Consider the following 13,318-nt stretch of genomic DNA (forward strand, 5'->3'; position numbering starts at 1 on the left):
TGAGGTTTTACTATTTATAATAAAATTGAACACTAATACGCATATTTAAAGCGAAATAAAAATGTAAGGTCGCTAAGACAACAAGGCGCCTATTAAAGTAAAAATATATTATAGGAAATCTGACATACAATTAATAGGGGAAAATATAAATAGTAATTATTTATGTAATTGGAGCAGCAGTACAGATACTGAAGGTGAAAATGAGGTAAAAGCTTTTCCTGTTGTATGAAATTACTTGAAAAATTGCACACCTCCTCATCTAACGCTTAACTTAAAAAGTGATATTTACTCGATGTGTACTTTTTACAATTTGGAGGTATAAACTCACTCTTGTATGAAAAACTTCTAAAAGTCCAGATTTACGAATTATAAATATTTAATTCATGTCTTTTTATATTTTATATAATATCTTAGTCTTCAATAGTCAACACTTTTATTGAAGACTTGAAACGTGTTACTGTTATACATATGATAAATTGTGACTTTTCAAAAGTTTTCAATTGTAGTATGATTATACTTTAATTCCCCCAAAAAACCTTATAGAAGACCTACCTACACCTTATAAAAGATACCATCTATTATTGAAACATAGCTTTAAAATTAAATTTATGGAAAAGTTGCGTAAGAATTATATTTGGATGAGGATAAATTTCAAGAAGAAGAGGAACGAGACAATCCTTCTTATGCCACTGGACATTATTAAAATGGTCAGTTGTCATTTTATTCATGAAACTTATTTTTTAAACAATAAAATCATTTATCAAACTATTATTACATGTTTTCTGAAAAACTATTTTACATATAGGTACACTTTTTTTTAAAACCACTTGCGCTAGAACCTTGAAATATGAAACTCATATAGTGAACAACCACTCCAGTTGGTTAAAAAACCTTTTGTGTATGATTTTTAAGGGTTTCAAAACATCTTTTGAAACCAATTATAATTTATTCTCTGACGAAGAAAGAATGATTCCTACTGGATAAAGTCTTACTAATGAATGTATAAAGAACTCTTAAAAAGTACAGATATTTATCTGCAGTAGTTCCAGAGAAAAGTGTACCTAATCTAACATGGGCGGGGGTAGCGAGGTCTGCTCCCATTAACCTGTTAACATTAATTTAACATTTATCCAAATTTAAGATTCTAAATCCGTCTAAACTCTCAACATTTATTTTAGACATATGAATAAAGTAAACTGGTGATTAATTAACGGTACGCTTAATTTTAATGTTTGCTGTCGAGTAATAAATTTTAATACCGATTTCTTCTCCAAATCAAGAAAACAATTTTATTTTCATTGTAAATCCATTAATTTTCAAACTAATGACTTCTACTTATGTTCAGTTTAAAGGTTTTATCAAGTACTTCAAAAATGTTTTTTTTATTTTTTTTTTTTAAGAAAAAGTTTGCGTTTAGCTATCTTGAAAATTGACATCAACTTCAAAGATATAACTCAGTTTATATATCACCTAGAAAAATAAAACGAAAACCAACCTCTTTGTTATTTAATAGCTTTAATATTTATTTCTTACAATTTTTTTCAAGATTACACTTGTAGTTTTTGAATTATATGGAGACAACCGCTAAAAAATATACATTTTTTGTGCTAAAAATTACCACCTTCAGGCGCCAATGTCTCAAACCGTAGTCACTGTACAAAAATACAGTACAGAATATATTTTTCTTACAATTTGTTCTTGTCTTGAATGGTGAGGTTATTTAAAAAAAAATTCCAACCTTTAGAAGGGGTGGCATTTACTCTTTAGGGTAAAAGCCCACATCGGCACTATATCAATTTTGTTTCATGGTAGCCCATGCAATCCGAAAAAAATGGTACCATACCCAAAATGCTTCAGTAAATGTAATACAGTTGGTTGACGTACACAATTGCCGGTATGCACCACAGGGCGCTCTGTTCTGCCATTAGAGGCTTTCCTACCCCAGTAACGAGTAAACACATTCAATACGACGTTTTCCTCTAAACAAGTATGCATGTCAGTGTAATTGGAGCAGTTGGCTGACGTACACTATTGCCAGTCTGCACCACGGGGGACTCTGACATTAGCGGGTTTCCTACACCATTACCATTAACGAGTAAACACATTAAATATGACGTTTTCCTCTAAACAAGTGTGGATGTCAGTTTAATTAGACTAGTTGGTTGCCGTAGACTATTGCCGGTCTGCACCACAAGGGACTCTGACATTAACGGGTTTCCTACACCATTAACGAGTAAACACATTCAATATGACGTTTTCCTCTCAACAAGTGTGGATGTCAGTTTAATTAGACTAGTTGGTTGCCGTAGACTATTGCCGGTCTGCACCACAAGGGACTGACATTAACGGGTTTCCTACACCATTAACGAGTAAACACATTCAATATGACGTTTTCCTCTCAACAAGTGTGGATGTCAGTGTAATTGGAGCAGTTGGTTGACGTACACTATTGCCAGTCTGCACCACAAGGGACTCTGCCATTAGCGGGTTTTCCTACACCATTAACGAGTAAACACATTCAATGTGACGTTTTCCTCTAAACAAGTATGCATGTCAGTGTAATTGGAGCAGTTGGCTGACGTACACTATTGCCAGTCTGCACCACGGGGGACTCTGCCATTAGCGGTTTTCCTACACCATTAACGAGTAAACACATTCAATGTGACGTTTTCCTCTAAACAAGTATGCATGTCAGTGTAATTGGAGCAGTTGGCTGACGTACACTATTGCCAGTCTGCACCACGGGGGACTCTGCCATTAGCGGGTTTTCTACACCATTAACGAGTAAACACATTCAATGTGACGTTTTCCTCTAAACAAGTATGCATGTCAGTGTAATTGGAGCAGTTGGCTGACGTACACTATTGCCAGTCTGCACCACGGAGGACTCTGCCATTAGCGGGTTTCGTATCTGACTTAGTGTTTGGGTTATCGCTAATTTATTTATTATTACTCATGTTCGTATTTCCAAGGGCCTAATTAATACTAAAACTTGTTGTATTGACTAACAGGTCTGTTTTATTGAGGTGTGCAAGTATATTTCATGTAAGAGGGTAGCGACTTTTTACACTTGAATGTTACTTCACTGGAATATTCACATCGAGATAATTAAGTGCCACTAACTTTAATACTACTCAATAGATTTTTCTGAAAACCTATCTTAGTATAGAATATACTGTAGGGCAAAAGGTAAGTTAGTTTCAACTTATAATATCAACTTATTATGTTATTTTAACTGATTGAAAAAAAATTAACACTTGTTTCTTATTGGAATTATTATAACATTTTTAATCTTTGAAAGTTTGAAAAATACTAGCACACATTGTAGCTATATTAGTAAGCAATATTCATTAAAAAATTCAATTATTTGTTATTTGACTGTAAACATTATGAATTTACTATATATATATATATATATATATATATATATATATATATATATATATATATATCGCGTTTATACACTTGGACAATCACAGTTTTTATAGAAATTAGCCCGGCCTAAGTAGCAACACAGTCTGTTAGTGACGAGTATTTGTAGGCAAACAGACCGGACCGAACAGTGCAGTGGTTGGCTCGATGGTGAAGTGGTGATTGATACCGTCAGCTTTGGTTTCTGCGGTCACTTGGGACTGAGGTCGCGGGAGGCGTCCAATTGCGCTTACATACGACCAGCAAACACATATTTTATACTTGCTTCTTGACGTTCAGCTTTTCCGTATTTGAATCCTAGACGCTCTTTACAAAGCATCTTCCCATAAATCAATGTTATTAGTACTTAGTACTTGTTAATATGAGTTCGTACGCCACAGTTATCCCATTTTTGCCGGTAATAAAGAATATATACTTCACACTGTACAGCGATGAATAGAAACATTAGAACATTCTTTTCTTTATAAATTTTTAAAGAAGTTATGATCTGTATTAAATTTTCAGTATCAGAATTGCTTTGTTGTGATTGAAGGTCTAATAGATCCAATATGTATAAATCGCCACTAGGATAGGAGTTTCCACAAAATTTTACCTAATAACTGGAAAACAAGTATATGAATATAACTCGTAATAGTAGTAAAAGCGCAAACTTTAGAATACCGGAGCGTACAAATTGTATACACGAGTACACAGGTAATCACTGATTTTCTCACTTCCGCTCTGATAAAAATTTGGTGAACAAATAGTTAACAACATACTGTGAATATAGCAAGCATTCAAATCCACCTATATACATTTTTATTGTTATAGGTACGTTTTCTATGCTCGATTAAGTATCTTGTATTTGCATCAGGAGTGTTATGGTGAAGAACATTAATTGTTTCATATGTGAATATAAAAATTCGATAGAAATAAGTTGTTGCAATAAAAAAACAACTTAACCAAGCATTTAAAAATTGTAATGACTAAAAATTATATATCATAAGGTACTAAAACATGAGTTTCGAGGAATCGATGATTCCCCATTTCATTAATTGGTTTTTCCCAATTCAAAGAAAGATATTAAAAATAAAACCAGAAAAATATGCCCTTTGAAAAATACCTGGAAACCATTTCAGTACATAATGTGAGAAAGAAAAAAAATACTTAGAAACATTATTAAATTGAATACATTGGGATCAGAGAGAAAATCCCTTTTTCAATATTTTTTCATAGAGCTAAAACTTTATATAACTATAAAATAAACCGCTGATATCTGTACTATCTTTAGTGACGATTGGCTGTTTCACAGCCCCTATAATATTTATTACCAACACTACAAGAACTGTTACGAGAACTGACAGAAATCTTATAACTGTTCTGTACTCTACTGATAAAATGGTGATGCCCTTACTTGATACGACGGTGATGGCGAGGTCTGACGCGTCCTGCGGGTAGCCAGGGACACAACGAACTGAGACAGTCCTGTAGTACCGCGTCCCACCCTCCGCCACACCACACTGTCACATCGATCCTACCCCCGTCCCGCACCCACACTACGGTCTACTGTGTACTGTGTACTGTGTACCATGCAGTGTAGCAGTACTGTCTGCTGTGTGGTACTGCGCATCGATCAATTACTCCGATACTTGATTACTAGACAGTCTAATAATCACAGTTGACCTCGCTCTTCAATCCGGGTCTTACCTGACAAATACCTCATGTCACGTCAAATCCTATATCAGACGCACAGCTAAGCGCGTCGATCAACTACTGTGATACTTGATTACTAGACAGTCTAGTAATCACTGCTGACCTTGACCTCAACATGACCTCGCTCTTCAACCCGGGTCTTACCTGACAAATACCTCATGTCACGTCAAATCCTATATCAGGCGCACAGTTAGGCGCGTGGATCAACTACTGTGATACTTGATTACTAGACAGTCTAGTAATCACTGCTGACCTTGACCTCACCATGACCTCGCTCTTCAACCCGGGTCTTACCTGACAACTGCCTCATGTCACGTCACATCCTATATCAGGCGCACAGTTAGGCGCGTAGATCAACTATTGTGATACTTGATTACTAGACAGTCTAGTAATCACTGCTGACCTTGACCTCACCATGACCTCGCTCTTCAACCCGGGTCTTACCTGACAACTGCCTCATGTCACGTCACATCCTATATCAGGCGCACAGTTAGGCGCGTAGATCAACTATTGTGATACTTGATTACTAGACAGTCTAGTAATCACTGCTGACCTTGACCTCTCCACGACCTCGCTCTTCAACCCGGGTCTTACCTGACAACTGCCTCATGTCACGTCACATCCTATATCAGGCGCAGTTACGTACTGTGATACTTGATTACTAGACAATCTAGTAATCACTGCTGAACTTGACCTCACCATGACCTCGCTCTTCAACCCGGGTCTTACCTGACAGCTGCCTCATGTCACGTCACATCCTATATCAGGCGCACAGCTAAGCGCGTCGATCAACTATTGTAAAAGCTCTGTAGACGTGTAACCATGTATGGAAAAAATAAGTGAATGTGTATTGAAAACTTATTAACTATAGAGGAGTGGACGATTAAACGTATGTTTAATTCAATTCAGTAATTTGTACTAAACTTCCCGTTCGCTTTGGAGCTGAAATGCAAACGCCTGCAACGAGACAGTGTATGCAATAACATCGCGGCAATGTGTAACCGATTCAGGAAATACTGTAAAGGTGTTCAAATGTCACGATGTTTTTTCTTTTCAATTTTCCTTGTGCAATATAAGATATCTAGCAGTTTATGACTTATCGAGTTATTTGATAGGTATAATAGTATTTAAAGTATTAGTATTTTTGGTAATAGGAATTTGAGCTAGTTTTATATTATTGGCATATATGCTCCTTAAAAGGAAGGAATAGAACGCATTGCTATAGATTTTATAAGAATTCAATTGTGTTTCTCTGCCTAGTCAGAAATTCAAACTTATTCATTAAAAATAAAAATACATATGTCAATTTAAAACCGTGGGTTTTGAGGTACTTAAACAGTGCTTACTAGCCTCACATTACTGGTATTACATGTAACCAAAACACGGTCCCTGTAAATTCAGAAAACACCTATGTTTCTATGACAGCAAAAAATGTATATGTTTGGACAATGAGAACATCAAAACTTGTGTTAGGAATCTGATTTATGTCGGTGGAAATGTCGTATAAACAATAACCTGTACGGTTGGACTAATTATAGGCGATGTAAATATTTACCCTGATTCGTTGGGAAAGTGCTCATTCCGGAACGTTAACTCATCCCAACTGCAGATGGAAACAGAACGATTATTCGATGATTCTACCTCACTGAACCTGCGGCAGTACTCCGCTATGAGAAACAAGTTTAAGAGGCGTACTTTTACGCTTTATATTTAAAACGATTAAATGGTTATATTTAAAACGAACAGATTTATCACTAATCCAGACCGGAGATATTTATACAAACAAGGAGTGTGTTAATTACTCTACACATATTAAGGGTTTTAAGATTATTAACAACAGCCCTTTATTATATTCTATCAACGTATATATTTCAGGTAAACTCATTCAGTACCTAGTGTACAGTTAACAAGTCTCGAGGCTGGCGTCTGACAAGATGTTGCACTCGAATATTGTTGTCATATTTGGATTTCTTTGGCAGACATCTTATTTAAACATGAGCACTTGGCAGTATATTTTGCATTTTAAATGCATTTCTCAATCGTAACTCCGTGTTGAATATTAGTATACAGTAAACTTAAGATATTTAATTGCCGGTTGTACTCAAAGGACCTTGAGTATTACCCAATAAGTAGAATGTTGACACATATAATCGTAGTATCATGAAACATTTTTCATTTTTTAAATACGATTAATATGTAGGTACCTAAACGCTGTTTAGTTCTTTCTTTTAAAGTGTATACGTTTTTAATATATAAATTATAACGTTTAAAATGTTTTTTATAATCACTAAACATATCAAAAACTGTATAACAATAGGAAAATTATTGGTTATATGTTTAAAATGAGACATCGCCCATAACTGTACGACCAAAATGTGGGAGTAAAAGTGTTAAATGTATAATATTTTTCTTATTGTGCTAAAATGCGCTGAATTCAAAATTATCACCGACTTTTAATAACGACTCCAGTCTTCTATATATTTTTTTTACTCTATAAATAAAAGTGTCACCTTTACACATCTCGTACAATTCTTGTTCATTTCATTTTGTTTACAAGTGTATTTAGTCAGTTATTATCTCGCTTCTATGATGATTACCCATAAAATAATGATTACCCAATGTAAAATATTCGCCAACCCCCAGGCAAATCCAATGGAGTGAAAGCGACTATCACCGAACTCAGAGTTCCTCATACAAAAATGAAGTTCCACGCAAAATTTCAAGTCTGTAGGTCAGTTTGTTTTCGAGATATCGTGCGGACAGACAGACAGACAGAAATGAAGATTCTCCAGCACCACCATCGATATGCTGGCTAAAGCTCGCCAGTAAACAAAAATGTAAAAGGTATATGAATAACAGTGAAAACAAACATTAATATTTCAGAAACTACTAACAATAAAAAATGTTTAAACAATAATTTATATAAAAATAAATAAAATAATTCTTTGGTTGAAGTATTGAATAGAAAAAGTAAAATTTGATGTGATGATCGAGAGATAAGATAACAAGAGACAAGTAATAGCGGCTGGCGTGGTGCAGGAGAGAAGGCGGACAGGTACAGATCAATAAACTAACCTTGACCGGATATCAGCAGACTCTCTTCCAGTACGCGTACCAGATGTGGTAATCGATAATTACTAATTACATTGTAATTATTGTATGTAAACAGTTGTACAATTATTCATTAAAAACAAAAAATTTAAACCGGAAGCTGATTACAAGAATTTCATGAACATCTATTGATAATTTTGTTTTATTGAGTAAGTAGTATATGAGACAAAGTGCTTCATACATTAAGTTTTGACTAAAGTGGCTAGCCTTCTTAAGTTTAAACAAATGACCTGCAAGTGTTCACCCCCAAAAGTCGTAAACATTTATTTGTTAAAACATAGTTTGGCGCCTTATAATCTGATTATTGTAAGGATTTTGGTTCTATGTGGTGATTTTCATTCCCTCTTCAATTAAAATTCACATAAACGCACAGTGAAGACTTAAAATATAAATAAATAAGCACCAAACGTCCATAAATGTCTAGGAAAATATTTCTGACAAATCGGTTATTCAGCAATGTTATTCTTAAATCATAAATTATCAAATTGTAAATACAAGGATTATAACATAAATCCCGGTTTTCACACCTTATAAATTGTGAACTCGTAGAGAGTAAGCTTCGTCAGTATTTGATCGATATGCAGTGTAATCCTTGAAGATTGTTTTCGCTAAGGTATAATGGAAACAAGGCAGACAGCTATGTTTTATACTCATAACAACAGCAAGTAATCACTTGTCTTGATACGTAACTTTGTCTTTAAAACTTTTAAGTAACAAGCACCGAGCCAAGATGTGCAACTTCTTAAATCTATGTCACCTGATCAGGTACTACGATAGCTGGTCTTGAATGATAACCACACTAATGTCACCAATCAATAACTGGAGCCGCACACGACGATGGAAAGATCATACTACATAGTCAAGGTAAAACGGATGCAAAATAATCCCAAACCCACCATAGTTTTTAACTATTGATAATTTTCCACTTCACGTGTTCGATGGATTCAAAATTATGTCCCTCTTCCCCAAAGCGGTGGGCGAGAGCCTACTCAATCCTACATGGGATGACGCATCAAGTAATATATCAAATTAATATTCTTGATAATACAAAATCAACGACAGCAAGAAATTGACTTACCGATCACTTCGATCCAAAGAGGTACAATTTGAACAAATCTAAAATACTAATTTCAAATTAATGCCATGTAGAATAGAGTCAACTTAGATCTCTGCGATTCACATTACTTCAAATGTTTTTATGGTCCCTTTTATAGTAATTTTATGGACCTTTCAATATGAGGTATCATACCGGATTACTCTTAAAATAACATTTGTCCCTCCCCATAAACTTGGTGTTCGTACAAGTAACACGCTTTTTAACACTAAACCCACCGTGTGACACCTCATTTTAAAAGTGGTCCTAATAAGTTTAAAATGGTGAAGTTTAGATGGCTTTAAGTTTACGTCATCCAACGTAGTATGGAACTGACTGGATAAGAGTGAGTCGTTACAGCCAAGATTGGCAATACCGACAAATGATATCAAATAAAAATCAAACTTATTTCTGTAACTTGCACACATACATAGTACAATTTATAAATATTCTTTGACAAATAATAGTACGTTCACTGACAGGATTTGGACCTCCGTTATCTATGGAGTTGACTTAGTCCCACGCCTCGGACTTCACATCTACATCATACAAAGACGAGTTCTTTATTAAAAATTCCAGAATGCTCCGAGGATACAGATATCATGAATATGTCACCGTTAGTATTCAAAAAATTCCTAGAATTATTAAATTTTTAGACTAAACCCTAATTGTTTTAGATATTGTTGAATTTACGTGCAGTTTAGCTATGCGGAAAGACATAAAAACATATAATGAACTCCTTAATCCTTGTAATTTAAATCAAAGGTTTCTTAGATAGTATGCTACGTGAAATCACTATTAATCTTACTGTTATACTACCACGTGAAGTACAGACGGTAAAATCAAAACTTTTATCTTGAATTTAACAAGATGTAAGTATAAACAAAGAAGTCGCCTTGAATAAGGGCACGTCAGGTAAAACGTGTAAAGTGCTTTATATGTAAGTTTCACTATTATTGAGATACTGAAGTACTTGAAACAAAACATTTGAGATATTTTTGGATTTCTTTAATATCATTGTTTGGATTTGTAAATGAAGATTTAAATGTTTACTACTAATAGCGAGTATCATTTTGACTACTAAATATACACTATAATTAAAACTTGAAATTTAGTGCCCGTAAAAAAGATGTTTTCAACATTCTTCGATACATTAGGTGTGTAATTTCTATGATGATTTCCCGAAATGTGAAGCAAATTATTCAAAATACTTGTTATTCTCCTATATCTAAATGAGGTATAAAACGTAAATTGAAAAATGTTATGATCAACCAAATAATAAATACGTACAAAAAAAAGGTTTTAAGAATGCAATAATGATGATCTGTGTGGACTAGCGAGCGTGAATTGACAATGCAGCAGCAATTGCAATTAGATAGCACGCGTCATTGATAATGGTCCATTACATATTGCAAAAAACAGCTCCTTAAAAATAAACGTCTATGTCCACAAATTTCAGTATGATCCAAACCAATCAAATTACCTTCTTTATACATAGACTACTTGATCTGTTATGCACGTCCTACGATGTATTAACGAGTACTTAATGCCATTATCTTGTCTGAGCACAAACCATCCTCGCTTTACAATTAATTAATAGGCTAGCACTGCTTCTGATGTTACATTACGTTGGCAGGTATATTAAGAAATGCGTGCTTAAGTTTTGAGCACTATGAAGCGTTTCATTTTTATCACAGCTCAACGCTGCTAACATTGGTAAACCGAAAAGCATTGCATGGGGCAGGCTTACACAGTTTCCAGAAGTAATAACAGAGCTGTTATAAGCTCAATCCTTTACATTGGCCAGTGCTGGGTACTTTACTTTGGGCAGACGTGGGCAGGATACGGAACAAATCGTTTTTAGTGGAAGAAAAGGAATTAGTCTTTATCAATTATTTTGAATTAAGATTAGTATTAATTATCAATTATTTTAAGAATCTAGTTTGGACCTTTGACCTCTTTTTCTAACATGGAAAACCCCATTACTGTTAAAATACAAAGCTGAAAATATCTACTAAATGTTTATAGACAGTTTTTAGATGTAAGTTTGACATCCACTATTTTCCACAATTTTGGTCGTGAAAGTTTACTTACAACTATCACTTTAGTTTGTGTAAGATACTAAGTTAAATTATTTATCAGTTACAATCCAATTCAATTATCCAATTTATCAATTATTTGTATGTAATTTACAACCCAATATCTTGTTTTTTACGATATATAAGAAATCAATTGATAATAAGACCCCTGACTTACTGGAATACTGGAACAAACAATAATATTCTCTAAGTGATTTCAACACAAGAGTGACTCTAAAATATTAAAATGTACTCTACATCCACAGTTTAAAAGGGGGGGGGAGGATAAAAAGTAACCTACACAAACAAACAATGCGCAAGTGGTTGAAGAGATTGTGCACCTGGGCAGAGCAAGTACGCGGGTCGGACTGATGGAGGGACGAGGACCACTCTGCCGGATAAGTGGTACCGATTAGCGCTATACTGGTTGGCTGGCAGTTAAGTCCAAAACTCTACATTCTGAACTGTTCGAACGTGAATACCCAAATAGCTGGCAGTTAAGTGCACAACTCTATACTTTATACTATCACATCAAGAAAACATAGGATAGCTCAGTTAAAATCCAAACTCTTACATTATATATAGTTAGATCGACAATATCAAAATAGCTGGCAGTTATGTGTAAACTTTACTCTGTTTAATGTCCAATCATAAAGAATCGACAGTAATATTGACATTATAAAAAATTAAATTGTAATAAAAATCCAAAACGTTGCTTTCTTGGCTCTTAGTACTTACATTATGAGACTCCACTGCATCAATAAATAACTAGATTTGGAAAGTGTGTTGCAAAGGTGGATTGTTACAAATCAATGGTCAATACATGCAACAGAGTTTAGGAATTGGAGATTGACTATGAATAAGAAATGTGTGCAGTAATTAATTACACAAACATTTTTATTACGGATTACGACATAAGCACGTTTTACATAAGAGGTAGTATATTTACGTATTTCACTACTTGCATTAGTGATAGGTCGACAACCTCTAACGTAGAACTAACTTTATAAATCTTGTATTAATTGGTTGCATAAGAAAACAGAATCATGGTGTTCTAACAGCACCGGTTGAATTGTTATATTTGTAACGATACTAATTTCAAATGATAAGTTGTACACTAAGGGCGCGATCCTTTTCCGAATTTATACACGAATTAATACTCAAAGTAATCAAATATTAATCTTTGATTTCAAAAAACGGATTGACTAATGTTCCTCTGCAACTGAATTGTGTTCCTTTGCTTTATGTATTTTGCCGTTAAAATATTATACATATGATGTTTAGGTTGTACGAGAATACCTTTTTATTGTTAACTATATTGCATTATTATAGTATTAGTTTCACTCCGGTATGTAAACTACACCGTGTTGCAATACATTACAGCCTCGGTTACACGCTGATATGTAAACTATACCTTATTTGCAGTATCCTATCACGTTGGTTACATTCAGATAGTTAAACTATAACGTGTGTGCAGAGCCTTACCACCTTAACTTACCTTGAACTACTACTCGTACTTGACAAACAACAAATCGAAAAGTTATGCGGTTTCCGAAACAGCTATCGATGATAGTTATTGGACGTACTATTTTCAAACTTCGGCCCGATTATTGTTTAACTGCAGTTCTACTATACACCTTGTATTTCAAATGTCACGAATTCTCACAATAAGAACCAATACCTATGGTCCTTTCACTCTTCCGCTTAAAACTTCATTTGCGCCTCACGGCTAAAGCTACTGCGCCGATCTCGTGGCAAGGCTGGCATTCCCCTCAACTCGAGTAGGCGTAAATTGAACATTAACACCGTCAATTCGTCGTTAAACGGAAGCAGAAATCTTGGCTTGGGACGTTAAGCCGCAACTACACTGCCGGCCCCTCACCCTCCAACAATAACAAATTCATTCCGTTTG

General features: G+C 34.6%; 1 protein-coding gene across 7 annotated transcripts in view; it reads right to left on the reverse strand.

The window, feature by feature from the left end:
- The window catches only part of LOC124369246 (centaurin-gamma-1A), a 233,820-nt gene that overhangs the window by 53,520 nt on the left and 166,982 nt on the right, over nt 1–13,318 (reverse strand). The window contains exon 1 of one of the 7 annotated variants that reach the window (XM_046827140.1): nt 4,826–4,925. The exons of the other annotated variants lie outside the window; for them this stretch is intronic. The gene's annotated coding sequence lies outside the window, so the exon portion shown is untranslated. Of the gene's footprint in view, nt 1–4,825; nt 4,926–13,318 lie in introns of those variants that run through there. 7 annotated transcript variants of the gene reach the window in all.

The sequence above is a fragment of the Homalodisca vitripennis genome, chromosome X (assembly GCF_021130785.1).
Source record: "Homalodisca vitripennis isolate AUS2020 chromosome X, UT_GWSS_2.1, whole genome shotgun sequence".
Lineage (NCBI taxonomy): Eukaryota > Metazoa > Arthropoda > Insecta > Hemiptera > Cicadellidae > Homalodisca > Homalodisca vitripennis.